Source organism: Mus caroli, unplaced genomic scaffold (assembly GCF_978045245.1).
Source record: "Mus caroli unplaced genomic scaffold, Mus_caroli_1 scaffold_16, whole genome shotgun sequence".
Taxonomy (NCBI): domain Eukaryota; kingdom Metazoa; phylum Chordata; class Mammalia; order Rodentia; family Muridae; genus Mus; species Mus caroli.
In genome coordinates, this window is record NW_028227271.1 from 24,105,579 (window position 1) to 24,130,481 (window position 24,903).

The window sequence follows — 24,903 nt, forward strand, 5'->3', positions numbered from 1 at the left end:
TGGGAGGTCTGTGCAGAGGTGGGTCAGTGCTAGCTGTTGCTGCTCTTTGGCAATTTAGGCTGTACTTCAGGCCTGGGCCACCAGGGGGTGGGTGTAGCACATGGATGAAAACCCAGGTCCACTCAGTTGCATTCTCAGAAGATCTCTGACCCCAGGCTTGGGCTCTTTTAGGGACCTGTTAGGTCTGAAGGAGGCATTAAAAGATAAGAATGCCCATTAATCTCAGGAAGTCTAGGTTTTACATGGCAGCTGTGTGGCCAGTATCAGATTCCCAGAGCAACACTCTCAAGGTTAGAACCACATGTAACCCAGGTGTTTATACCAGCTGGGACTCAAGTGCTGGAAATATTTATAAACCCTGCTGGCCTCAGAATAGTTCTTTGTGTGTTAACCTGCATGGATGCAGAGGCAGAAGAGGACAAATGAAGTTGTGAGCCATCTTGTGGATGTTAGGATGTAATCTTGTTAGCTTCAGCATCTGAATGCTGGCCCTAGCCTGAGATGGCAGCCCCAAGATGCAGGCAAGGCCAGGTTAGTCTAATTTAGAGTCTGGTGCTCATTGTACGCTACTGCCATTGCTGGAGTCCTGGAGAGATGCAGACCTGAAGCTGTTTATCTCAGGAACTTGTTTGGGGGGAGGCAGGTTATAAATGCAGAGACGTCCAAGTAACAGGCTGTCCAGTGATGGGGGCCTGAGCAAAGACAGGGTGAAGCTCTGGTATTTTTTTCAGAAAATAGCAAGTGAAGAGGTACTGTGGATAGACCTTGAGCTCTGGTCCCAGCTCCTGAGGGAGGAGAGCTGAAAAAGCCAACTGCAGGTTCCCTTGAACAGAGCTTGGTACACAGTAGGTGCTCAAATTTTGTGTGAAGTGCAGCATCTGTACCAGGGTGGGAGACCCAGCATTTCTGCAAGTTGCTGGGCTGGGGTGACTGGGTCATTGCCTTTGCCTACCCTTCCCCATGTAGGTCCCAGAGGGTGCCTCTGGTGCCTGTGGCATATTCAGGCCTCACTGGAACCCCGTGGTGACAAAAGGAGTCTCATTCCAATCTTGAAAAACAAAAATACCTGCTGAGAATCTGAGCAAGTGGGAACAGGGAAGTGCTGGTGGGGTTGCCATTGCCTAAAAAGGCACGACTGCCCAAAGAGGCAGGCAGCCCTGGCTAGGCCTGCCACCTGGGTTCACCTCAGTGCTATAACCTGGATCCTGGTGACTGTCTTGCTGGGGTGGCCATGGCCCCAGGCTGCCTCCTTCCCTAATACTACAGGAAACCCCATATTCTGCCAGTTCTCAGCAAGCAGCTACTTGTCTGGTTTTGTAGTCCCTCTACTGAAACCTCTAACAAGGGCCTGGTCCTTGATCCAGGGGCTGGCTGACTCCCAAGAGCCTCATAGTTCCTTCTCTCCAGTCTAGCCTGAGGTCTTCACATTCAGAAACTTAGGGCCACTCCTTGACATGGGTTCCTTACTACCCCACAGTGATACAGATACAAAGCTGAGGTCAGGAGAAGGTACCCACTGACCAGCTGTGGGGTGGGCACTGCTGGGACTGAGCCCAGGCATCATAAAGATCACGATGCTAGAGGCAGCTGTCAAACCTGGTCTGGCTCCTGGGGGTGGGGTAGGGGAGATAGCCTGCCTGGTGAGCACCTAGTGTTTCACACCTCTGGCTGGGCTTCAGTCCTAGTCAAAGAGGAAGGCCTGCTTCTGAGCATGTGTGATCCTTACAGCCTGCAGGAGTTTGAGGTAGAGAAGCTCATTCCTTGGAAAAGGCAGTTGCTGCCTCAGGAAGTTAAGCTAAGCACCTGACTACTGTGTCCACTGTCTACAACAAGCAGAACCACTAAGGCTCCATGAGGGGTAGAGAGATGGTTCCCAGTATTTCTGCAGTCCCTTGAATCCTGTCCTTTCCCTTCCCTAAGTTCTATGGGCTATACCTCCTTCACAGATGGGGGTGATGGAGTGTTTATCCCTGACAACAGGCAGAGAGGAGTCAGATAAGACAGTGGGCCCCTGAGTGGCTCCAGGTCACTGGCTTCATGTGATTATGGAGAAGTGGCCCTGATTCCCTCTGTTCTGCTCAGCCTGGCAGAATCAAAGGCTGAGGGAAGGTGCTAAAGATAGCGGAAGCAACCACTTCCCCATCCTTCCAGCCACCACCCACTTGCCACTTGGCTCCTCCAGCGGGTTGCCTGGCCAGTGCCCAGCCTGGGACATGACACGGGGTGCTAGGTGACAGTGGGTGACCTGTGCTTCTGCAGGTTTATCCTGTCATTCCACAGATGACAATCCAAGCAAAGGGGCAGCAGTCCCCATGTGTACACTATATGCACCTTGACCCTGACACCACCTACCTTTCTCCATACTAGAACAGCACCACTAAGGTACGTTAACCAACCAAGCCAGTCACCTGTTCATCCATGGAAGATCTGGGCCCGGGCCCTTCTGCTGGAGAGCTGCCGGTTCCCGGCTCGCCACTGACCTCAGTCTTTGGTTCTTGCACTGGGGAATCTCAGCAGCTCTAGCCAATTGAAAACAGCAGAGCAAGCCGGGCGTGGTGGCGCACGCCTTTAATCCCAGCACTCGGGAGGCAGAGGCAGGCGGATTTCTGAGTTCGAGGCCAGCCTGGTCTACAAAGTGAGTGCCAGGACAGCCAGGACTACACAGAGAAACCCTGTCTCGAAAAACCAAAAAAAAAAAAAAAAAAAAAAAAAGAAAACAGCAGAGCAGTTAGGTATGTGCTGTCTGTTATGTTTTGTTTTGTTTTTCTGAAACTCCTGAGTGCTGGCAAAAAGACTTTCTAGAAGCCAAGGCATAGAGCAGGAAGTCAGACCCAGGATTCCGGGGTCTCTTCCCTGTAAGCCCTTCATTGCTCTTTTACTCTAAGGCAAGGCCCTCCTGGCTGAAAGGCCTACCATGACTCACTTTTGTTTGTTTGTTTGTTTGTTTGTTTTTTCAAGACAGGGTTTCTCTGTGTAGCCCTGGCTATCCTGGAACTCACTCTGTAGACCAGGCTGACCTCGAACTCAGAAATTCGCCTGCCTCTGCCTCCCAAGTGCTGGAATTAAAGGCATGCGCCACTACGCCCGGCGGTTCACATTTTTTCATATGCCAACATTTATGAAGCACCTACTATGTGTTGGGCTCATGGCATGCCCCTTAGCCCCATTCCAGGTCTGTAATATTTGCTGGATGACTGAACAGTCTTGTAAGACTTTTTTTTCTGGTCTGGAGAAGCAGGGCTGTGAGAACCAAGCTAATGCCCCCAATGAGGTCTAGTGAACAGCTCTGCTCAGTCTTGTACCCCAAAGATTTCTATTTTCAGGTGGGGTTATCCAGGCTGGCTGGATCTCACTATGTAGCCCAGTCTAGCCATGAATCCTGATCTTTCTGCATCAGCTAGGGAACTCCAGGCACATACCACCATGCCCAGCTACGACCGACCCAGACTTTTTGATTTGATTCACAAAACTAGAGGCAGCACTTAGCAGTCTTAGGCAGGGCTAGCCTAGGCCCTCCACTTGGCAAAATAAAACTCAATGGAATTAGTACTGTGCAGTCAGGAAACTCTGACACAGAACCGCCTTTCCATCTTCCCTGGACACTGTACTCTGGTCACAGCAGCCTGAAGCTACCTTAGTGCCTTCTGCAGCTTGTCCCTGCTGCTTGTCCTGTCCGGTGTGGCCTCCACCTGTAGGCTGGGCTGTCTCAGAGCAATTTGTGCAGGCACATAGTAGGTACTCAGAAACAGATGGTCAAATAAAGTACCTACTGTGTGTTTAAGTTCATCAGCCTGGACGAATTAGGGTTGTTGTTGTTGTTGCTACTGCTGCTGCAGGCACATAGTAGGTACTCAGAAACAGATGGTCAAATAAAGTACCTACTGTGTGTTTAAGTTCATCAGCCTGGACAAATTAGGATTATTGTTGTTGTTGTGTTGTTATTGCTGCTGGGTTTTGTTTGCTTAAGATAGTCATGTAGCCCAAGCTAGCCCCTTATGTAGCTGAGGAAGACCTAGGACTTCTGATCCTCTATCACAAGCCAGCAGAGAACCAAGTACTGCAAGTTGCCCTCTGATCACCATCTGTGCATTGTAGCATGCCCCCTTCTACTACACACACACACACAGACACACACACAGACACACACCCTTAATAATAACAATAATAAAAATAGACAGCAGGCAGAAAGCCAGGGGTGGGAACTAGGAGTCACCACCTCCCCGCCCAGATCTCAGTCCACATAGGGCCTTCTTCCAAACCAGGATGAGCTGAGTGGTGGGGAAACCCCTGCCTGGTAGGCCACACTTGGCTTAAGTCTCATGCTGTCCCATTTACTTTTCATACGTGGGGAGGCAGGTGCTAAGGGGACCCCAGTCTCATTGATAGCAGAGACCAAGGCCTGAGTGGGTACCAGTCTCTCTTGGGCTCATGCACCTGGGGAGAGAAGCAAATAACTCACGCCCTCCAGCTCTGGCACAAGCTGTTCTCTTGCATGGATGTTTTCCCTCTTCCACACTGGGAAAGGGGCTCACCCTGCTGACTCCTTAGCGGCCCCTCCTCCTGAAGCCTGCTTGAATGCCCACTGCTCCAGAGTTACCAGTGGGCTTTTGCTCTCTGGACTCCTTCACCTTGTGTGATGCCTGTCTCCGTGTCACCACACTGGCTCAGGGTTCCAGCCACACACCAGCTCCTGGAGTTAGGGCTATCTGCCTGATTGCTCTTGTACCCCACAAAAAGTCCTCTGAAAGACTTGTGGACAGAGGCATGCATAAGGTAGCTGATGAGGTATTGTCCCTGCCCTAAGCTTTGGCAAGCTAACTGTGCTTCAGCGCCTTTTTGCATGTCCACTTCCTAGACTGTTCCCTGCACTGTGTCCTCTTCTCTCCCATCGCTAGCACCTGCCTCCAGCCTGCTCACTGTCACTCTGTTGTCCTGTTCTGTTTTGGTCATCATGCTCCAAGCTTCGAGACACAGACATGGGAGTGGACCAAGAAGCCTCTGGGAGTGCGTGAGAGAAGAGGAAAGCGCCCAGCCGCAGCGACTTCCTCAAAGCAAAATTAGGAAAAGATGAACTGAAAATGGCTTGGGCAGCAGAGTGCTCTCCCAACCCAGCCTGGGGTGAGGGGTGGGGGTGGGGACAGTGGCTGGGGCTCAGGACAGGCCTGCGTCTCAGTGTGTCTGTGTGACTGGGGGCTGTGGGGCGTTGCCACGGCAACAGTGGGCTTCTGGACCATGGAGGAGAGGGTTAGATTAAATCATCTCCAGCTCAGATGCCCTGAGACTCCCAGGGCTATGGAGTTTGTTTCCTCTGTCCTCCTTTCCCTGAAAAGGCCCCATTCCCAGCTCTGGGACCTACTGTGTGACCTTGAGCAAGTGACTGAACCCCTGGACCTTGGTCTCAGGCCCAATGTAAGACCCAGCAGACAGAGCTACAAATGGCTCCAGGCACACACACCCCAACCCCAGGGAAAGCAGAAGTGCTGTATACTGAGCTTAGGGCTCGAGAGAGATACCAGGTGAGACTCCAGAAGGGCTGCAGGGAAGACTCTTGGGGGAGCTGGTCAGAGGGGGAGGAGAGAGAGGGACCCCAGGAATAGACAGAGGGAACTAGGGAGAGATGGTGAGCCTCCAGCCACATGGGACTTAGGCATGAGCAGAAACAGGAGGGAGCTTGGACTTCATCACGGAGTCGCAAGGAACCATGGGAGGAATGGCAAAGGTGTAAGAGGCAAAGGGACCCAGGGGTGAGGCATGAGGGCTTCCTGGAGGAGGCGTCCTGAAGGCAAGTAAGGAACAATAAGAGAAAGATGGGTTGGGTATTGTGGCACACTATCGTCAAACTGCCACTCCTGGAAGGTATTGCTGGAGATCAGATCAACATGATATGGAGTTCAAGTCCAGCCTGGGCTAGATGAGACCCTGCCTCAAAATAAAGAGACATGAGATGTAGCTAACAAAACAAACAAACAAAAAAACAACCTCTAAGCAAAAACAAACTGTAAAGAGCAGAAGCATGCTGGCACACTTGGGAAAAACTGCTGCCCTCTTTGGTCTTAATTCCCACTTGCCCTGCCAGGGGCGCACCAGATCTGTTTCTGGCTTTGTTTGTTTGTTTGTTTGTTTTTTACTAAGTTATTTTCTATTAAAGAAAAAAAAAGATTTATTGTCCTTTTGTTTTTTACTTAATCTCCTTTTCTTTCTTTCTTTCTTTCTTTCTTTCTTTCTTTCTTTCTTTCTTTCTTCCTTTCTTCCTTTCTTCCTTCCCTTCTTCTTCTTCTTCTTCTTCTTCTTCTTCTTCTTCTTCTTCTTCTTCTTCTTCTTCTTCTTCTTCTTCTTCTTCTCCTTCTCCTCCTCCTCCTCCTCCTCCTCCTCCTCCTCCTCCTTCTTTGGCCAAGGTTTCTCTATGTCACCCTGGCTGTCCTAGAATTTGCTCTGTATACTAGGGTGGCCTTAAACTAGAGACTTGCCTGCCTCTGCCTCCCGAGTGCTGGGATTAAAGGCTGCAATTTTTTTCTTTCTTATTTTTATGAATGTGGATGTTTTGCCTGTATGTATGTATGTATGTATATCTGTTCACCATAGATGTTCCTGGTTTCTGAAGAGAAGGAATTGGGTCCCCTTGCACTGGAGTTACAGATGGTTTTGAGCCTTCATGTGGGTGCTGGGAATTAACCCTGTCTTAGTCAGGGCTTCTATTCCTGCACAAACATCATGACCAAGAAGCAAGGTGGGGAGGAAAGGGTTTATTCGGCTTACACTTCCATACTGCTGTTCATCACCAAAGGAAGTCAGGACTGGAACCCAAGCAGGTCAGGAAACAGGAGCTGATACAGAGGCCATGGAGGGATGTTCTTTACTGGCTTGCCTCTCCTGGCTTGCTCAGCCTACTCTCTTATAGAACCCAAGACTACCAGCCCAGGGATGGTCCCACCCACAAGGGGCCTTTCCCCCTTGATCACTAATTGAGAAAATGCCTTACAGTTGGATCTCATGGAGGCATTTCCTCAACTGAAGCTCCTTTCTCTGTGATAACTCCAGCTGTGTCAAGTTGACACAAAAATAGCCAGTACAAACCCCATGTCCTGTGGAAGAGCAGCCAGTGCTCTTAGCCAGTGAGCCATCTCTCCAGTTCCTCTCCCAGTTTTCACACTGTATAGTCAGGGATAGAGATAACTGGAGTCTTCCTTAGGGTGAGTCAGATTCTGAATTTAGCCAGAGACCCTGCCTTCCTGTCTGTCTTGGTTTTCCCTCTGCATCAGTCTAGGGTGAGGCAGGCAGGATAATAATGGTGGATTGTCAGAAACCATGTAGCCTCAGGGGCCAGATGCCAGGGATTGTTTTCCATTCCTAGGAGGGTGGGCCTTTCCTGCCAGGAGAAAATTCCAGGGGAAAGATCCCGCCACCCCCAGTGACCACACACCCTCCGCCCCAACCCTTTGGCATCTGCTCTTCTCTCCTGCATCTCTCCTGGCCTCTCAGGTGAGGAGGAGAGGCCTCCAGCACCCTGGTTTTGCTCACAAATGCCCTGTCTCTTTCCTGTCCCATCCTGTTTGCAGGCCAGGCTCAAGGTACTGGCCTGCTGTTCCCCACCAGCGCATGCCCTGTCTCGCTGCAGCACATTAGTCTGCATGGTGGGAAGCTCAGGGACTCCTGCCTGGAACACAGGGAATTAGGATTGGGAGGATTTCAGCTTCTAAGGGCCTTGCATTCCAAATCCCAGTCTCCAGATTTCTGTTGTTCTAATTCTTTTTGTTTTGTCTTGTTTGTTTGTTTTTCCAGACAGGGTTTCTCTGTATAGCCCTAGCTGTTCTGGAACTCACTCTGTAGACCAGGCTGGCCTCGAACTCAGAAATCTGCCTGCCTCTGCCTCCCAAATGCTGGGATTAAAGGTGTGTGCCACCACTGCCTGGCTTTGTTCTAATTCTTGTCTGAGCTTTTAGACTTGCTCGTAGCTGAAAGGTCAGGAAAGGATCAAAGCAAGCTTCAGAGAATGTTTGAGTCTTGAAGTTCTCAGAGATAGAATGGAAAGCAGTCCAGCAGCCAATGGTCCTTCCTGGGATAGTCTGGTTCAGAGCACTGGTTGCTCTTCCATAGGACCCTGGTTCGATTCCTAGCACTCACATGGTTGCTCACATCTGTCTGTGACTCCAGTTCCAGGGGATCTGATGACTTCTGGATTCTGTAGGCACTGTATGCACACACTGCACAGACATACACACAGGCAAAACGCCTGTACATGTAAAATAGAAGTAAATTAATTAAAAAATAATAATTTTTCAAAGGCATTGATGTTCTGGGGCCACACTGCAAGTGGGGGAGGAACAATGGTGGCAAGTCAGGCACACTAGTGCGGGCATTTGTGACAGCTTGGGTGCTGACAGCTGGGCAGGGGCTGTTGTCTGAACCAATCACACCTGGACCAGACCCAGGGGGAGTGACAAGGACAAGGGAGTGTCCCAGAGATCAGAAGGGAATCTTTCACAAGCTCGGACGTGACTTCTCCCCCTTGGGACCTTTCTCCTTCTCTTCCTCCTCCTCCCCCTCCTCCTCCTCCTCTTCCTCCTCCTCCTTCTCTTCCTTCCTTTCTCTCTTTCTTTTCTTTTTTTAAAAAAAGATTTATTTATTTATTTTATGTATATAATTGCACAGTAAAGTACACAGTAGCTGTCTTCAGACACACCAGAAGTGGGTATCAGATCTCATTACGGATGGTTGTGAGCCATCATGTGGTTGCCGGAATTTGAACTCAGAACCTTCAGAAGAGCAGTCAGTACTCTTAACCACTGAGCCATCACTCCATCACTGCCCCTCTTTTCTTTTCTTTCCTTTTCTTCCCTTCCCTTTCCTTTCCTTTCTTTTTTTTTTTTTTTTTTTTTTTTTTTGGTTTTTCGAGACAGGGTTTCTCTGTATAGCCCTGGCTGTCCTGGAACTCACTTTGTAGACCAGGCTGGCCTCGAACTCAGAAATCCGCCTGCCTCTGCCTCCCGAGTGCTGGGATTAAAGGCATGCGCCACCACACCCAGCTTCCTTTCTTTTCTTTTCCTTTTCCTTTCCCTTTCTTTCTTTCTTTCTTTCTTTCTTTCTTTCTTTCTTTCTTTCTTTCTTTCTCTCTCTCTCTTTCTTTTTCTTTTTGAAATGTTATGTATGAGTGTTTTGCCTACATGTATGTATTGTACCATGTGCATGCCTGGGGCTCAGGGAGGACTGAAGAAGGCACTGAATCCCTAGAACTGGGGTCACAGATGGTTGTGAGCCATGATGTGCATGCCAGGAACCGAACCTAGGTCCTCTTCACAACCAGCAAGTGATCTTAACAACTGGTCCACCTCCCGCCACTTTGTTTGTTTGTTTGTTTCTTTCTTTCTTTCAAAATTTATTTTTATTATATGAGTGTTTGCCTGCCTGCATATATATATTCAGTTTGTACATGCCTGGTGCCTGAGGAGGCCAGACGTAGGCATCGGATATCCTGGGACTGGAGTTACAGGCGGCTGTGGGTTACCATGTGGATACTGGGAACTAAACCTGGGTCTGCTGAGAAAGCAACTATTGCTCTTAACCCCAGAGCCATCTCCTGAGCCCCTTTCTCTCCTTTAAAACTTTTTGTTTATTTTTGTTTCATTCTGAGATAGAATCTCACTATGTAGTCCTGACTGTCCTGAAACTTGAGGTGTAAACCAAGACTGGCTTTGAACTTACAGAGATCCTTCCAAGTGCTGGCATTTAAAGGTTTGCACCACTATGCCTGGACCCTTCTTGCTGCTGCATGAAGAATGATTGAACACTCTAAAGCCCTCTTGTAGACATCTCTGAATAAGTGGGGTCCCAGGCACAGACAGGGCTAGGGGTAGTCCTTGTCTCATTGAGGACCAGGGCACCCAGAACTTTCTCGGCTCAGCCAGGAGTTTTCCCACGGGCCTCATATTAATCAGCACTTTGGGGGGGGATTGCCCTTTCCCTGGTTGCTGGTGTATGATTACAGAACGACACCCACATTTTGCCTGCCTCTTGCTGGGGTTGTAATTTCCTTCCTATGCTGCATTCTGCACTTGCCTGTCTTCTTTACCCCCGTACAATGCCCCAAGTGTCCCCCTGCTCTGGGGGCGCTCCCATCTCTCTTGGCCCCACATGGTGGCTCTGCACAGGGCTGTGGGAGATGGAATTTGGAACAGTCCTGGCATATGCTTATTGTTGTATCCTGCCAGCCTGCCGGGGCGCCACCTCTGACTCCTGGCCAGGAATTCCTCTTAATTGCTCCCCACAAACCCTGGGGCAAGAGGTTGCTGTGAGAAGGGATAGGCAGAGGCTAGACGCGGGGCTGGAAGGAGGGAAGAGGGAAGCTATGTTCTGGAGATACTTGGCAAGTGGGTTGGGTCCCCTCTCCCTTCCCTCCTAGATCACCATTACAGGCCTTCCATGGGTACAAGTGTAACCTTCTATGGAAGCCATGATTTACCCATCCTATGCATTATTGAACATCTACATTCTGGGCCTGCACTGAATGCTGGGATATAGTCCTGAGAGACAAAAAGAAACCCTGTCCACAAAGGGTCACCACCCTCCACAGCGAGGACACCCTGGTGTTTGGGGGGAAGTGGGGCGGAAAGCACTTCATGGGAAGATATAGCAGTGGGTATTGGAGTGGGCGGAGCCTGCTTCATGGGGGGAGGGTCTCCCATCGAAGGTGCCTTGCCTAGGAAATGGATGATGAGGGTTAGGAAGGAGACACAGTGCCTGGACCAGTCCCAGAGAAGGCATAGATCATGCAGAGACCTGAGGCTGGGAAGGTTAGGCTGGCAGGATTCATTGGTTATGGGTTTTTGTTTGTTTGTTTGTTTGTTTGTTTTTTGTTTGTATGTGCGTGTTTTTCCTGTGTGTTTGTCTGCGCCTCATGTGCATGGTGGTGCCAGTGTCGGCCAGAAGAGGGCGCTAGGTGCCCTAGAACTGGAGTTGCAGGTGCTTTGACACCACCATGTGGGTGTTAACCATTGAACCATCTCTCCAGCCCCTCTTTTAAGTTTTGAAAGATTTAGGGGCTACTGGTGGAGGATGGGCTGAAGAAGGTTGGGAGGGGGATAGGGTGCAGATGACATAGGATGGGCTTAGGAGGGACAGAGGTGGCTACTCTGGAGGTCTCTAGAGAGAACACTGCTATTAGCTTTGATGTAGCAGAGCTGGGCAGGCTAATGTCTGATCCCTGGTGGGAGGCGGGATCCCAGGTTAGTAGCATTTGCCACTTGCTGTGGGGTAAATACAGCCCTGTAGCTCACTGTGGTTTCCCACACCTGTAATCCCAGCACACAGGAAGTGGAGGCAAGAGGAACAGGAGCTCAAGGCCAGTTCTGGACTACATGAGACCCAGTGACCCAGTTGGGGGGGGGGGGAGGCGGTATCTAAAATAGGCCAAACACGGTGGCATACACCTTTAATCCCAGCATCTGGGAGGTAGAGGCAGGAGGATCTCTGTCTGAGGCTAGCCTGGTCTACATAGCAAATAGAGCCAGCTAAGGCTACATAGTGTGACCTTGTCTTAAAAAAAAAAAAAGCCTAAAATTAGCTGGGTGTGGTGGAAGTGTATACCTTTATAGCAAGTTCCAGGCCATCCAGGGCTACAGAGAGAAACCCTGTCTTGAAGAACCAAATCCACCAAACAAAAAACAACCTGAAGTTTGAAAAGTGAATTGTAATCATGCTCACCAGTGACAGAACACAGGGAGATGTGAGGGTCTGAAATGATATTATTTTTTTTTATTAAAGCTTTCTGGAGCCGGGCGTGGTGGCGCACGCCTTTAATCCCAGCGACTCGGGAGGCAGAGGCAGGCAGATTTCTGAGCTCGAGGCCAGCCTGGTCTACAAAGCGAGTTCCAGGACAGCCAGGGCTATACAGAGAAACCTTGTCTCGAAAAACAAACAAACAAGAACACCCAACAACAACAACAACAAAGATATTTGTTGGTTTTGGTATTTTATATGGTTGAGTGTTTTGTCTGTATATAGGTGTACTGCATGCATGCATGCAGTGACCAAGAAGGCCAGAAGGGGGCGTCCGACCCTCAGGAACTGGCGTTATAGCCGGTTGTTTGCTACCATTTGAATGCTAGAATTAAACCTGAGTCCTCCAGAAGAGCATTGGTGCTGGAAACTCCTGAACCATTTCCCCAGCGCCCCCTCGCCCCGCCCCTCGTCCCCCTCCCCGGACTGCCTGTTAAAGATGGAGAGGCACTTCCAGGCTCCACCAGAGTTCCTTGAGTGCGAGGAGAAAGTAGAGAGCCATCCGTCCCAGGGGGCTGGCCTGGAAGGCAGAACACCTTGCTGGGAGACTGGCTTCTTACCTTGGGCCTGCTTCTGATTTGCTGTGCAACCAAGAACACCTTCCCCACCCCGAGGGCTTCTAGTTCTAAGGCCCACGGCCCCGCTTAGCCCCCAGCTGGGGTTGCTGATGGGGCTTGCTTTTCTTTTCTTTTTTACTACTGCTGTGTTTGTAGACACCCAGTTGGCTTTGCCTCAGCTTGCTCAGTCCTCCAGCTGTGCTAATGATGTCACCGCTGGGGAGACAGTGACTTCAGGTGGGGTTTACCCTGCTTCAGGCTCCTCTGGCTCTGTGCCAGGAACACTTCTTCCTGAGAGCCTTCAGGGGCGAGTCTCCTTTCTGGCCACCTCTCAGTAGGTTGTTTGGGTGTGGGGGTTCATGTTCTGGGGACAGACAGACCTTTCCACGCAGATCTGGAGCACCCAGAGGTCAGGGTAGGGCAGGAGTCTCCAGGGCAGACAGGGACTCTGTCCTCACACCTGGCCAGCTGTGTGACCTTGTACAAGTCACTTTCATTCTCTGGTCCATCCAAAGAGAGGGCTCTGGGCTCCTCCTGGTGAGCACGTGGCTCTGCAGCTTGAAGCAATGAGAAACAGTTCCATCAATATTGTGGATACTGGGGGGCTGAAGACATGGCTCAGTGGTTAAGAGCACTGGCTGCTTGCTCTTCCAGAGGTCCTGAATTCAATTCCCAGCAACCACATGGTGGCTCACAACCATCTGTAATGGAATCTGATGCCCTCTTCTGGTGTGTCTGAAGTCAGCTACAGTGTATTCATATAAATGAAATAAATAAATCTTAAAAAAAAAAATCTTGTGGCTAACCCCAGGATGACTGGACTTTGGTGGCTCCAAGTGCCAGCCATGCTCAGGTGCTACACAGCTGTTGTCTCTAAGGCAGTCCTGGGCCCACCTGCCTCCCACCACCCTCTGAAGCTGCTCTCGGCACAAGTAACTGTGGCTTCCTTTTCTTCTTTCTTTTTCCTTCCTTCCTTTCTTCCTTCTTCCCACCCTGCCCCTCCCTCTGTTTCTCTTTGTGTTTCCCTCTTTGCCTCTCTCTGTCTCTGTCTCTCTGCTTCTCTCCCTCTCCCCTTCTTTTCTTTTCTTGCTTTCCAGACAGGATTTCTCTGTATATCCCTGGCTGTCCCTAAACTTGCCCTGTAGATCAAGCTGGCCTCAAGTTCACAGAGATTCACCTGCCTCTTTCCCAAGTGCTGTAACCAAAGGCTGCACCTGTTCAGGACCGTAGCTTCCCAATGGTTGACACTGCTCTTTACTGACTGCTTAAGCTAAACCACCTGGTCTGTAGTGCACAGAACGTGACATCTCACCCAGTGCAGAGAGCCAGTGGGGATGGAATAGCGCCTATTCCCTGGTGGCCTCTCATGGGGCCCCATTTCTGTGAAGGTCAACAGAAGTTGGGGCTCCTGGTGAGAGAGTCAGAGTGGATGCTCACGGGGCAGGGGTAGCTACGATCCATCCTAGTGCTGTCTCAGGGGGAAGGAGCAACAGGGACCAGGCAGGTGGAGTTAAAAATCCAATCACCAGTCTCGATTCTCCTTGTCCCTCCCTACGTCACCCAGCAAGAAATCAAAAATCCTATCCTACCTAGGGTGAGCAGACACCAGAGCATCAATCTGCCATAGGTGAGAGTGGAGAGGACTGAGCACAGGTCACACAGGATGGGGACAGGGGTGCTGGGTGCTATGTGCTCCTGGGAGCTGCATCTGCATTGGATGCTGGAAGGGCCTGCTTGTGGGGGGAGATTCTGGGAAGCTGCTAAGTGCAAAGTTGCTCTTCTTCAAGGTAATCTGATCTGATACTAAGACTGCTTAAAGGAAGAGGGAAGAGTTGAGGCTCTCTGCTGGAAGGATATCCCGGGAGGCAGGAGTAAATACGAACATGAACACTCGAAGGAGTGGCTATGTCATGATGAGCCCTAATTAGCCGTGAAGGCTGAGTGAGCCTAGAGGGGGAAGGGGACTTGATGGCTTGTACTGAGGGCCTTTGCCACCTGTGGAGCACTTATCCTCTGACACCATCTCCCCAGTCCCTTAGGGCAGGTCAATACTTCGTGCGCGCGTATTCTCAGGTGTTACAGATCCTAAATGGAGCTGTATCTGCATCCTGGCCAGATTTGGCATCTGTTTCATGGGTGGATAACTAGGCATGCCTGTCCTGGCCAGCTTGACAAACCTGCCCCGCCTTCCAGCTAGGCTCCCTTGGATCCACTTTCTCCCCTGACTGTTCTGAGAGCCTCCCACCCCCTACACTGAGCTGTTCCCCACAGGAGGTGGAAAGAGCGTGGGCTGGGGATTCACACTGTTGACCTGGGCTAGATCTCAGCTGCTTCCTTTCTGGGTGGCCTTGGCAAGGGCTCCTCTTCCTGAGTCACACTCCTGGTCTGTAAAACAGAGGTATGCACACGTGGGCTGGGCTGCAGGGTCGCCAGTGGCCAATGAGTCAGAGGTACAGGGGATCCAGGCGGTGGTACCCAGCCGGGTGGGAGAAGGTATGAACTGAGGGGGATCTAGGCTTTCCAGCGATCCATGTTGCCTGCTGCAGACCACTTTCTTTCTCTGACCTTTGCTTGGTTCCCAAGAAATGGCATCACTACTCTTTGGGGTCAGAAACCAAAAGATGGATGTTTGGACTTGTGGGGCCCCACCTGGGAATGGGAGGATGTGGGGAGGTGTTGGAGGCCGGAGGCAGCGGCAACTCAAAGTGTCTGGGGCAGACAATGGGCACTGTGTGCGGGGCACGGGTGGGGCGCTAGGGGGGGCAGAGTGACACTCTGGCAGGAATGTGCCAGGCCTGTCTGGGAATGTCAGCGCATGACTCCCCCTTGCTGGCTCCCTCATCTGGCAGCCCAGGCCCTCAGAACACTGTGGGTCAGAGATCAGAGCCTGGAACAGGGGAAGAGAAGTTGAGGATGGGGAGGGCGTGGCAAGCCTTCACACCCTGCCCCCCCCCGCACCCGCCCCCGCCACCACCCCAAACCTAAATCTTCCCTTTGGGTCTGGAAGGAATAATGGAGAGGGACATTGGATTTGGTGTGCCTCTGCCTGGGCGTGGCACTTTAGTGATATTCTAGCCTCCCTCTGAGGCACAGTTTGCCCACCTGTTCAGATGATCTCTGACCACTCTAGGGTCCTCCAGGAGCTGAACCACATCCTCAGTAGGTTCTCCCTCCTCCCTATGGAGTGGTAATTTTGCCTGCCACGATCACCGATCACTGCTTGTTCCAAGGATCGAAAACAATTTGCCTGAAGGCATTTTCCTCTTTCTTTCCAGAGGCCTGCTGCCGGCTCCTCTCCCACAGGCCCCCACAGGGTTCTGAGAGAAAGGTTCCCACTGGCAGATGGGTGGGCAGAGAGCATCTTCCTGCTTGCCCCCACTTTGCTCCCTCGCCTACCACACTGCAGCGCTCTGTTTGCTGTCCTTCCTTCTCTGGCTTTGGATCCCTCAGCCCCAGACTAAGCTCTCTTCCCCCAGACTTCCATACCCGGACTTGGTGTCTGCACTTTCTGGCTCTTCCCTAACCACCACATACAGAAGGGGAAACTGAGGCCCGGGGATGCGTGTGGGCCCCAGGTCCCACAGCTGGAGATGTTTAGGATTTGAGCCCTTGTCTTTGGTACTTCTGTGCCTGGACCGTGATCTGGTTGTCACAATCAGAACAGCTTAGACAACTCAGGTAGATGACATAGCAGGTGACCCCCGCCAGGCCCAAGTGCTCAGCCAGGGCCTCCATCTGTTGTTTAAGACATTTTCTTTGCTCCTCTCTTCATGGCAGCTGGGATAAAGGAGTTGGGTAATCTGAACCTGTTTGCCTAAAGCTACTTTGGAGGGCCAGGGAGTTCAGCCAGGGCCTGAAGCCTCCGGGACAGTCCCCATCTACCTACATGTCTCTCTTACTGTCAAGGGAGCAGACACTAGCCTTTCTGGGATTCCCCAGCCAGTCCAGAGATTGTCTCATGAGCCCCCAAGGTGGCCCAGGGCTACTGGATGACTTCATGGGTCTTCCCCACACCTGACTCACTGTGGCTCATAGACTAACCCTGTGCCACTTCTGGAGGAGTGGTTGTCCAGCCTGCCAGGAGGTGTGTGTGTGTGTGTGTGTGTGTGTGTGTGTGTGTGTGTGTGAGAGAGAGAGAGAGAGAGAGAGAGAGAGAGAGAGGGAGAGAGAGAGAGAGAGAGAGAGGTGGGGGGGCGGTGCTGAATAATGAACACGGGAAACAGAAGGAAGCTGGAGGTGCCCCGGCTGGTGTAGCCTAGGGAATTCCTGTCCTTCTCTGGGCCTCAGGTCATCTGTGGTTCCCCCCCCCGCCCCACCCCCCAGCCTCCTAGACACTCCAACTATGGCTGTGGCTGCACCCAAGCCAAGGAAAGAGGACATCCCTGTCTGTCTCCTCCTGGCCCCACCCCCTGACAAATAAGGACTGACTTAGGTGAGGAAGTTAACTCAGTGTTTGGACCTGGGGAAAGGTCATTTTGGCTTCTCTAAGGCTTAGAACTGAACTTGACTGCTAATCTCAGAAGAGAGGGGGTTGCCAGATCCTGGGGGTTTGGGGATTGCCACTGAGAACCCAAGAATCAGGTTCCAGACGCCCCCCTCGGTAGATGCTGTCTCCAGTCTTTCTCTCTCACTCTCAAAGTCTTGGGGCTGGAGAGAGGGCTTAGCAGTTAAGAGGCCTGGCTGGTTTTCCAGAGGGCTCTGTTGGGGTCACAGTACCCATAGAGGCTAACAACCATCTGTAAGTTCAGTTCCAGGGGGTCTGACACCCTCTTCTGGCCTCCAAGGGTGTTGCACCCACATAGCGAAGAGAAATACAGCCAGGCTACTCACACACACTGTGGGCAGTGGTGGTGCACGCCTTTAATCCCAGCGCTCAGGAAGCAGAGGCAGGCAGATCTCTGAGTCTGAAGCCAGTCTGATCTACAGAATGAATTCTAGACTATCCAGGGCTACACAGAGAAATCCTGTCTAAAAACCAAAACCAAACCAAAACAAACAAACAAACAAAAAACAACCAATGTAAATAAATAAATAATAAAAAATTAAATATAATAACTTTAAATAAACAAACGCATTCTCAAAGCTTCCCGTTTTTTCACTTTGTATATATAGAAACTGGGGTTCAAAGGGAAGAAGTCACTGAAGGTCACACAACTCTCTTCTGGGAGGTCTGATGCAAGGCAAGAGTTCTTGTTCTCAGTAGGATTTTCTGCACGGTTCAGACCTCCCTCTCTTTGGAACCCATCCCACCCCCACCTCCCACCCTGTTCCTTAGAAAGCAGCAGGGGTTTGGAGAGAAGCAGGGGGTAGAGAGGCAAAGCCAGTCTCTCTCACTGCCCCCTCCTGTGCCATGGTGTCCAGGAGCAGCCAGCAAAGGAGTAACTGCTGCACACCCCTCCGGGTCCCCGGGTCCCCGTCAACAGGCTGGTTAAGCCTTCCACTGCTCTGTCTTTGTAAATCTTTAAACAGCTTGATGATTAATTAGTTACTCTGAGACAGGGGTCACTTGAGAGCACCTGGTGCCTGAGGCCCAGCGTACCCTCTCCTCTGAAGTACCCCAGACTTCAACAAGTCCCCAACCACAAGGTGAGTAAGAGATATGCAGACATGCCCGGCCAGATGCACAGACAGATATACAGACATGGTCCATACAGAGACATGGGTCTGGCCAGTGTTCTGAGCAGGAGCAGCCCAGTCCACTGTAACCATTTCTCGTAGCTCAGCTGGAAAAGGTACTTTCCAGCAAGCCAGACAACCTAACCCTGGGACCCACAGGTAGAAAGAGAAAACCGAGTTCCATGGGGTGAAGAGTGTCATCCTCTGATCTCCTTCCGGTGGCCACTGGAGACTCTCTCTCTCTCTCTCTCTCTCTCTCTCTCTCACACACACACACACACACACACACACACACACCAAAGTAAGTAAGTAAATAAAAAGTCAAGACATATTTTTAAAAAATTCAAATGAGAGCTAGCAAGATGGGGCTGGAGAGATGGCTCAGCAGTTAAGAGCACTGACTGCTCTTCCAGAGGTCCTGAGTTCAATTCCCAGCAACCACATGGTGGCTCTCAACCATCTGTAATAGGATCTGATGCCCTCTTCTGGTGTATCTGAAGATGACTACAGTGTACTCATATAAATAAAATAAATGAATATTAAGAGCACCCGACTGCTCTTCTAAAGATCCCAGCAACCACATGGTGGCTCACAACCATCCGTAACGAGATCTGACTCCCTCTTCTGGAGTGTCTGAAGACAGCTACAGTGTACTTACATATAATAAATAAATAAATAAATTTTAAAAAAAGAAAAAAGAGAGCTAGCAAGATACTGTATGCTATGAAATATAATACAGTGTATAAGCACCAGGGGTGAGGTTGTACATGGCTGGCCCATGCCAAGATGCCTCTGAGAAATCACCCTATGTAACAGATCTGGTTAAAGGAGGTTTATTTGGGGGAAGGGAGGGGTGTGAGGGCCTGGATAAGAGGTAGAGGCAGACAGATGGGAGCAGAACCTTGAGGGCAGAGAACGGGGCACAGAGAAGGACAGAAGTGTGTGTGTGTGTGTGTGAAAGACTGGCAGGGAGCACGTGGGAACAGAGGAAGAGAAAAAGAAAGAGTGACTTGGGGTGGTGAGCAGTGTTTTGGTTTTTGTTTTGTTTGTTGACAGGGTTTCTCTGTGTAGCCCTGGCTGTCCTGGAACTCACTCTGTAGACCAGGCTGGCATCGAACTCAGAAATCTGCCTGTCTCTGCCTCCCAAGCGTTGGGAGTAAAGGCATGTGCCATCACTGCCTGGGAGCAATGCCTTTATATGCGGCCCGCACCTAGAGACAGGTAATGATGGCAGGAAGTGATGTAAGCTGGTGATGAGGTGAGCTGTTGCTAAGTCCCTGGGAAGAGCCTAGTGGAACTGCCTGTAAACCAGCACTGTACAGTACTGTGACCCCAGAACTTAGAAGGTGGAGGCAGAAGGTCAGGAGTTCAAGGTCATCTTCAGCTACATTAGGAGTCTGAGGAACTCCAGCCTACATGAGGCCACGTTCAACCAACCAACCAACCAACCAAAAACCCTACCACTGAGCTGGGCATAATCGCAGCCCTCAGGAGGCAAAGTCATCTCAAACAAAACAAAATAAGACAAACAAACAAAGCCACCCAACCCTCAAGCCAGCAAGCAAAAATCAACTCCCCCCACCCCCCAAAAACATCAAAAATTCAAACGAGGAGCTCATGCCTGTAATCCTAGCACTTGGTAGGCTGAGGCAGGAGGATCACTGGGAATTTAAGGCCAATCTGGGCTCCAGAATGAGACCCTCTTTTTTTTTTTAATATTTATTTATTATTATATGTAAGTACACTGTAGCTGTCTTCAGACACTCCAGAAGAGGGCATCAGATCTCATTACAGATGGTTGTGAGCCACCATATGGTTGCTGGGATTTGAACTCTGGACCTTCGGAAGAGTAGTCGGGTGCTCTTACCCACTGAGCCATCTCACCAGCCCTGAATGAGACCCTCTTAATACAAACAAAGAAAAGAAATGCCGACGAGGGGACATGGGTCTGTGGAGAGGATTTGCTTCTTGTGTGTAAGGCCACCAGTGTGAGCCCCGGCAGAGCAAAAGAAAAAAGTCCCCGTGGGCTTTCACCCCCTGCACACAAGAAGTGCCTCTCCCTAGCCTGTGTGGTGGGCGATGAGGGTTCCCCGGGTTCCTACCTGCCGGGCGCCTCAGAACGTGACCTTATTAGGAGGAGGGTTGCTCACTAATTAGAGGGAAGATCTCAAAAATGAGGTCATCCTGGAACGGGAAGGGCAGAACTCCAGGTAGAGCCCTTCTGAGAGGAAGGAGTGGGCTACTTGAAAACCAACCCACTTGCAAAGAGGCAAAGACTAGAGGCCCGCAGCAGCATCAGAAGCAGGAAGAGGCCAACTTTTTCCTGACGTCCTTGGGTGCAGACTTGTTACCGGCGGATTTGGGACTTCCAGAGTGCAGAACGTACGGCAGTAGATGTCTGGTGTTCCAGCTTCAATTTGTGGTTGCAGAGGGAACCATGCACACACTCCATCACCAGCCCTTGCCAGCCAGCCGGCTGTCCCTCCGCTTGCCTACACAGCTGCTGAGGGTACACACAGGCTTGGTTTTTTGTTGTTGTTGTTGTTGTTGTTGTATGGATGAGTGTGCATGTGCACATGCGTGCTTATTCTTGTGGATGTCGGAAGTCAACCTCCATTGTAATCCTTCAGACGGGAACTTGCAGTAATCCCTCTATGCCTGCTTCCCAAGAGCTAGGGTCACAGACACATCTGGCTTGACTGTGGTCTCTTCCCACTTGGGGTGTGTGCATGGAAACGAGGAATACAGAATAGGGGCCATGGAACCTTAGGGTCTTCCTTGGGAGCTCTGACAAGGGCTGATAGGGTATTCTGCCCAGTCTGAGTCACCACTTGCTCCATCCCCTTGGGGCTGCCTTCTAGCTGAGGTACCAGGCCAGTGGGGCCTCTGTAGCCACACACAATGGTCCCTCTGTGTATGGCACAAAAGAAAATGTGAATGGAAAGGGTAAGGGTGAGGGCAGAGGAAATACGGCCGCCTGTACTAGAATAGAGTTTTGGCTTTGGTGGAGGTCTGGGGTCCAGCATTGGGTGTGAGGCTCTGAGGCTCTGGGCTAGACATTAGTTGACTGCCTCGGGGTCACCTCCATTCTCACTGTGGTGATTTCTAATAATCCTTCTCCCCTCCCCCCCCCCCACCCCGCAATTATTTAACCCAAATGCTGATAGATGAGAGTCACATGACCTTCTCTGGAGTCTGGGCTCTCTCTGTAGGTAGGTACATAATGAATGTGGCACAGTGATAGTGGAGGGGTTTCTGGGACTTTGGAGGGCTGAGAGGTGGCACTGATCTTTCAGAGAACCTGAAATCAGCTTCCAGCACTCACATCAGAATGGCTTACAAGCATCTGTAACTCTAGCTTTAGGAGATCTGACATCTTCTTCTGGCCTCTGGGGGTACCCAAACTCATGTTTACAACACACACACACACACACAACACACACACACACACACACACACAGAAATATATCTTTACAACAAACAAACAAACAAACAAACAAACAAACAAATGATACCTTCTACTTCCCAGCTCTTGGGAAGCTGGTCTCCGTGCTCTGATGCCCAACAGCTCCCGGATGAGACCCACTTGGAAAGCAGTAGAAGACTAGCTGTGAGTCCTGCAGGGCTAATGGGTCGTCCAGCCTGTCCAGGGCCCTGGCTGATGGGAGGAGAGGGCTCGGCTGAGCCTAGCTCAACATGCAGATTGAAGCTAGATGAATGCTTGTTTTAAAACAAAAATGAAGCCGGGCGGTGGTGGCGCACGCCTTTAATCCCAGCACTTGGGAGGCAGAGGCAGGCGGATTTCTGAGTTCGAGGCCAGCCTGGTCTACAAAGTTGAGTTCCAGGACAGCCAGAGCTATAAAGAGGAACCCTGTCTCGAAAAAAGAAAAAGAAAAAACAAAAAAAAAACAAAACAAAAATGAAACAAAACAAAACAACCCCCTCTGTGTGCACGTGTGCACGTGTTTGTGTGTGTGTGTATACACAGCATGTATATACACTTACAAGGGGCTCGTGCAAAGGTCAGAGAACAACCCCGGGTGCCATTCCTTATTTTCTACCTTGTTAGACACAGGTCTCTTTGTTGTCATAGCTACATACATCAGGCTAGCTGGCCTAAACTCTTCTGTCTCTCCCTCTTCTCTCTGCACAGGAGCACTGGAATTACAGCCATGCGCTGCCACGGTAGGCTTTTTGTGAGTCTTCGGAATCCACGCTCAGGGGCTTAAACTTGTATGACAAACATTCTAATCACTGAGCCATCTCCCCGGCTCCTGCTCTCGTTTCCATCGTAACATTTCAGGCCTGTATGCTTCATACATAGCAACAGATAATTGTAATTCTTCCAGCCGGGCGTGGTGGCACATGCCTCTAATCCCAGCACTCAGGAGGCAGCGTCAGGGGGGTCTCTGAGAGTCTGAGGACAGCCTGGTCTCCTAGTGAGTTCTATTTATGTAGCCAGGGCTACACATAGAGAGACTCTGTCTCGAAAACAACAATTGGCAATTTTTCCATGGTCATTAACATCACCTTTGATGCCTGGGAGCTGGTGAAGAATGTGGGCTTCGTGGAACACTTATCAGTGGCACTGAGCCCCTCTCCTGACCCCAGCTTCTGGGTCTGAAGGTGACAGCTGTAAGAAAGCTCAGCTCATGCAGAGGGGGGAGATGGAGTGATGATTGACAAGGGACCTGGTGACATGGGAGTGCTCCATTGATAGCTGTTGTTTATTATTATCATGGGCTTTTGCTTTTTATTTTTATATTGTTATTATTATTGTTGTTGTCGGCTGGATTTTGTTTATGTTTTGTTTTGTTTTAGATCCCTCAACTGCTGGAATTACATGCACCACCGTACCCATATTTAGGTGGTTTCTGAGCGCTGAGCCCAGGGCATGCTGGGAAGGTAACTGACCACATCTCCATCACCGGCATTTTCATAAGCAGTAGATCATCTCTTTCTCCAGGCAAGTCTTCGCTGCTCACCTCTTCAAGGACCTCTTCTTCCAAGAAGCCTTCCTTGGCCACCCCAAGCTACATGGCACCTCTGGCCTCCTGCAACAAGGGTCGTTCCACATGTCCATTGCTTGTCTATAGCCATCACACTGACACTATGTTGAGGGTACCCTTTGTGAAGCCAGCAAAAGGCTAAAGTCTCAAAGCTGCGACAGAGAACATGGACACACAGTGGGGGCTCTAAAAATGTGATTTTCTGTTTTTTTTTTTTTTTTTTTTTTTTTTTTTAAATATAGCTGTGACCGCAGCCTGGGCCACCTCCCTCAGACTGTGCAGGCCACTTCCCTCAGACTATGCAGGTTTCTTTGTATACCAGTATGCCTGCTTGAGTTGTCTCAATACAAGCATTTGCACACATGGATGTGGTTTTGGCATCTGCAGGAAGGGATATAGGTATGATTACACACCACCATTAACTGCCACGTCTATGCAGAGGCTTGTGGGCATGGGTGTGTCCCTATAACGTGCCCTGACACTGGGGCATGCCTCCGTGTGCCCAGAGCAAGGCTGTGGCAGGGAAAGTGTAGCAGCTGCTAGATCCAGGTTCTGCCATTTCTCATTTGGGAACTAAAAATAACCCAGTGCCCAGCCCTATCCCAGGAGTCAGGAACCAGCCCACAAGCCTCACAGGACACCCCAGACTGGCTGTTGCTTTTGTCCCTTCTTAGGCTACCATACTCCCTAGCCTTCCCTGCCTTGGGCTCCCATGACCTCATTGCAGGCCTTGCTCAACCAGGGTCACAGGAGGAGGAAGGGCCAAGGCCACGCCCATGTCCAGGCAGCTGGATACAAGCAAGGCCTGATAAGGTCAAGCAGGGATTGGGGTCCACCCCCGCCTCCAACCAGGGCCAGGCAGGAGGACATGAGTCAGCACAGGGGGCCATCAGCAGCCCAGGCCTGGCCACAAGCAGGTGATAGAGGGCTTGGAGGAGAGCTCTTTCCCAGGAGGCCAGAGATGGGTGTGGAGGACTCACCTGGTCTCTGGCCTCACTGTCCCACTCCTCAGCCCCACTTCCACCCCAGAAGCCCCTTGAAGAGCCCCTCCTCCCCTGCTGGCTTCCTGTCAGCTCTGGCCATACCCTTGTCCTTGAAAAAGTTGTCGGCTTCTTGCAAAAGAGCTTCTGACTTGCTCGTTCCTGAGAGCCATCCCTGCTCTCCCTAGGCAGGTGGTCAGCATTGCCTTCTGGTCTGGAAACATCTCAGAGTACCCCCTTCTCTGGGAAGTCAAGTCCTTTTCACACACATCCAGACCTGAGCTTTGTAAGGCCCTGAAGCGTCTTTTGAAATTCTACCCACACGATGGACCCTCACAGGGTCGAGTCACAGGCCAGGAGGGGTCATTGTTGTCTTCCTTTACAAGGAACAAAGCCACAGCCCTGGGGGACACATGCTGGCTGGAGACTCGCCAGGCTTCATCTGAGACCAAACACGCTCCAACATCCACTGTGGCTGTTCGGATCTTTCCTGCTACTGTCTTCAGTATTGACAACCCAGGTCAAGGGCCCTGAACCTGGAAAGATGTACAGCTAGGGCTGGGTCAGCCTGAGCTTCGTAGTGAGACTCTGTCTCAAAACAAAAACAACAACAACAACCCATATACTGCTCTTGCAGAGAGCCTGAATTCAGTTTCCAGGACATAAGTGAACTGCTCAATTGCTCACAACTTGACCTCCAGGGGATCTGACGCCCCCTTCTGGCCTCTGAGGGTACCTGCACTCATGTGCACATACCTACTTCTGACCCCATATATACATATAATTTAAAAATTGTTTTTGTTTTTGTTTTGTTTTGTTTTGTTTTTTTTGGTTTGCTTTGTTTTGAGGCAGGATCTCACCGTGTATCCCTGGCTGGTATGTAGACCAGACTGGCCTTAAGATCACAGAAAGCTGTCTGTCTCTGCTTCCCAGATGCTGGAATTTAAAGTTGAAAGTGTTTGGAGATAA

General features: G+C 50.7%; 1 long non-coding RNA gene across 1 annotated transcript; it reads left to right on the top strand.

Annotated features, from left to right (window-relative positions):
- The first annotated feature begins 17,854 nt into the window (after window positions 1-17,854).
- Window positions 17,855-23,124, top strand: LOC147000738 (uncharacterized). Its single transcript, XR_015045635.1, has 3 exons — window positions 17,855-17,915; window positions 22,099-22,130; window positions 22,767-23,124. It is a non-coding gene; the product is annotated as an uncharacterized LOC147000738 (long non-coding RNA).
- The last annotated feature ends 1,779 nt before the right edge of the window (window positions 23,125-24,903 follow it).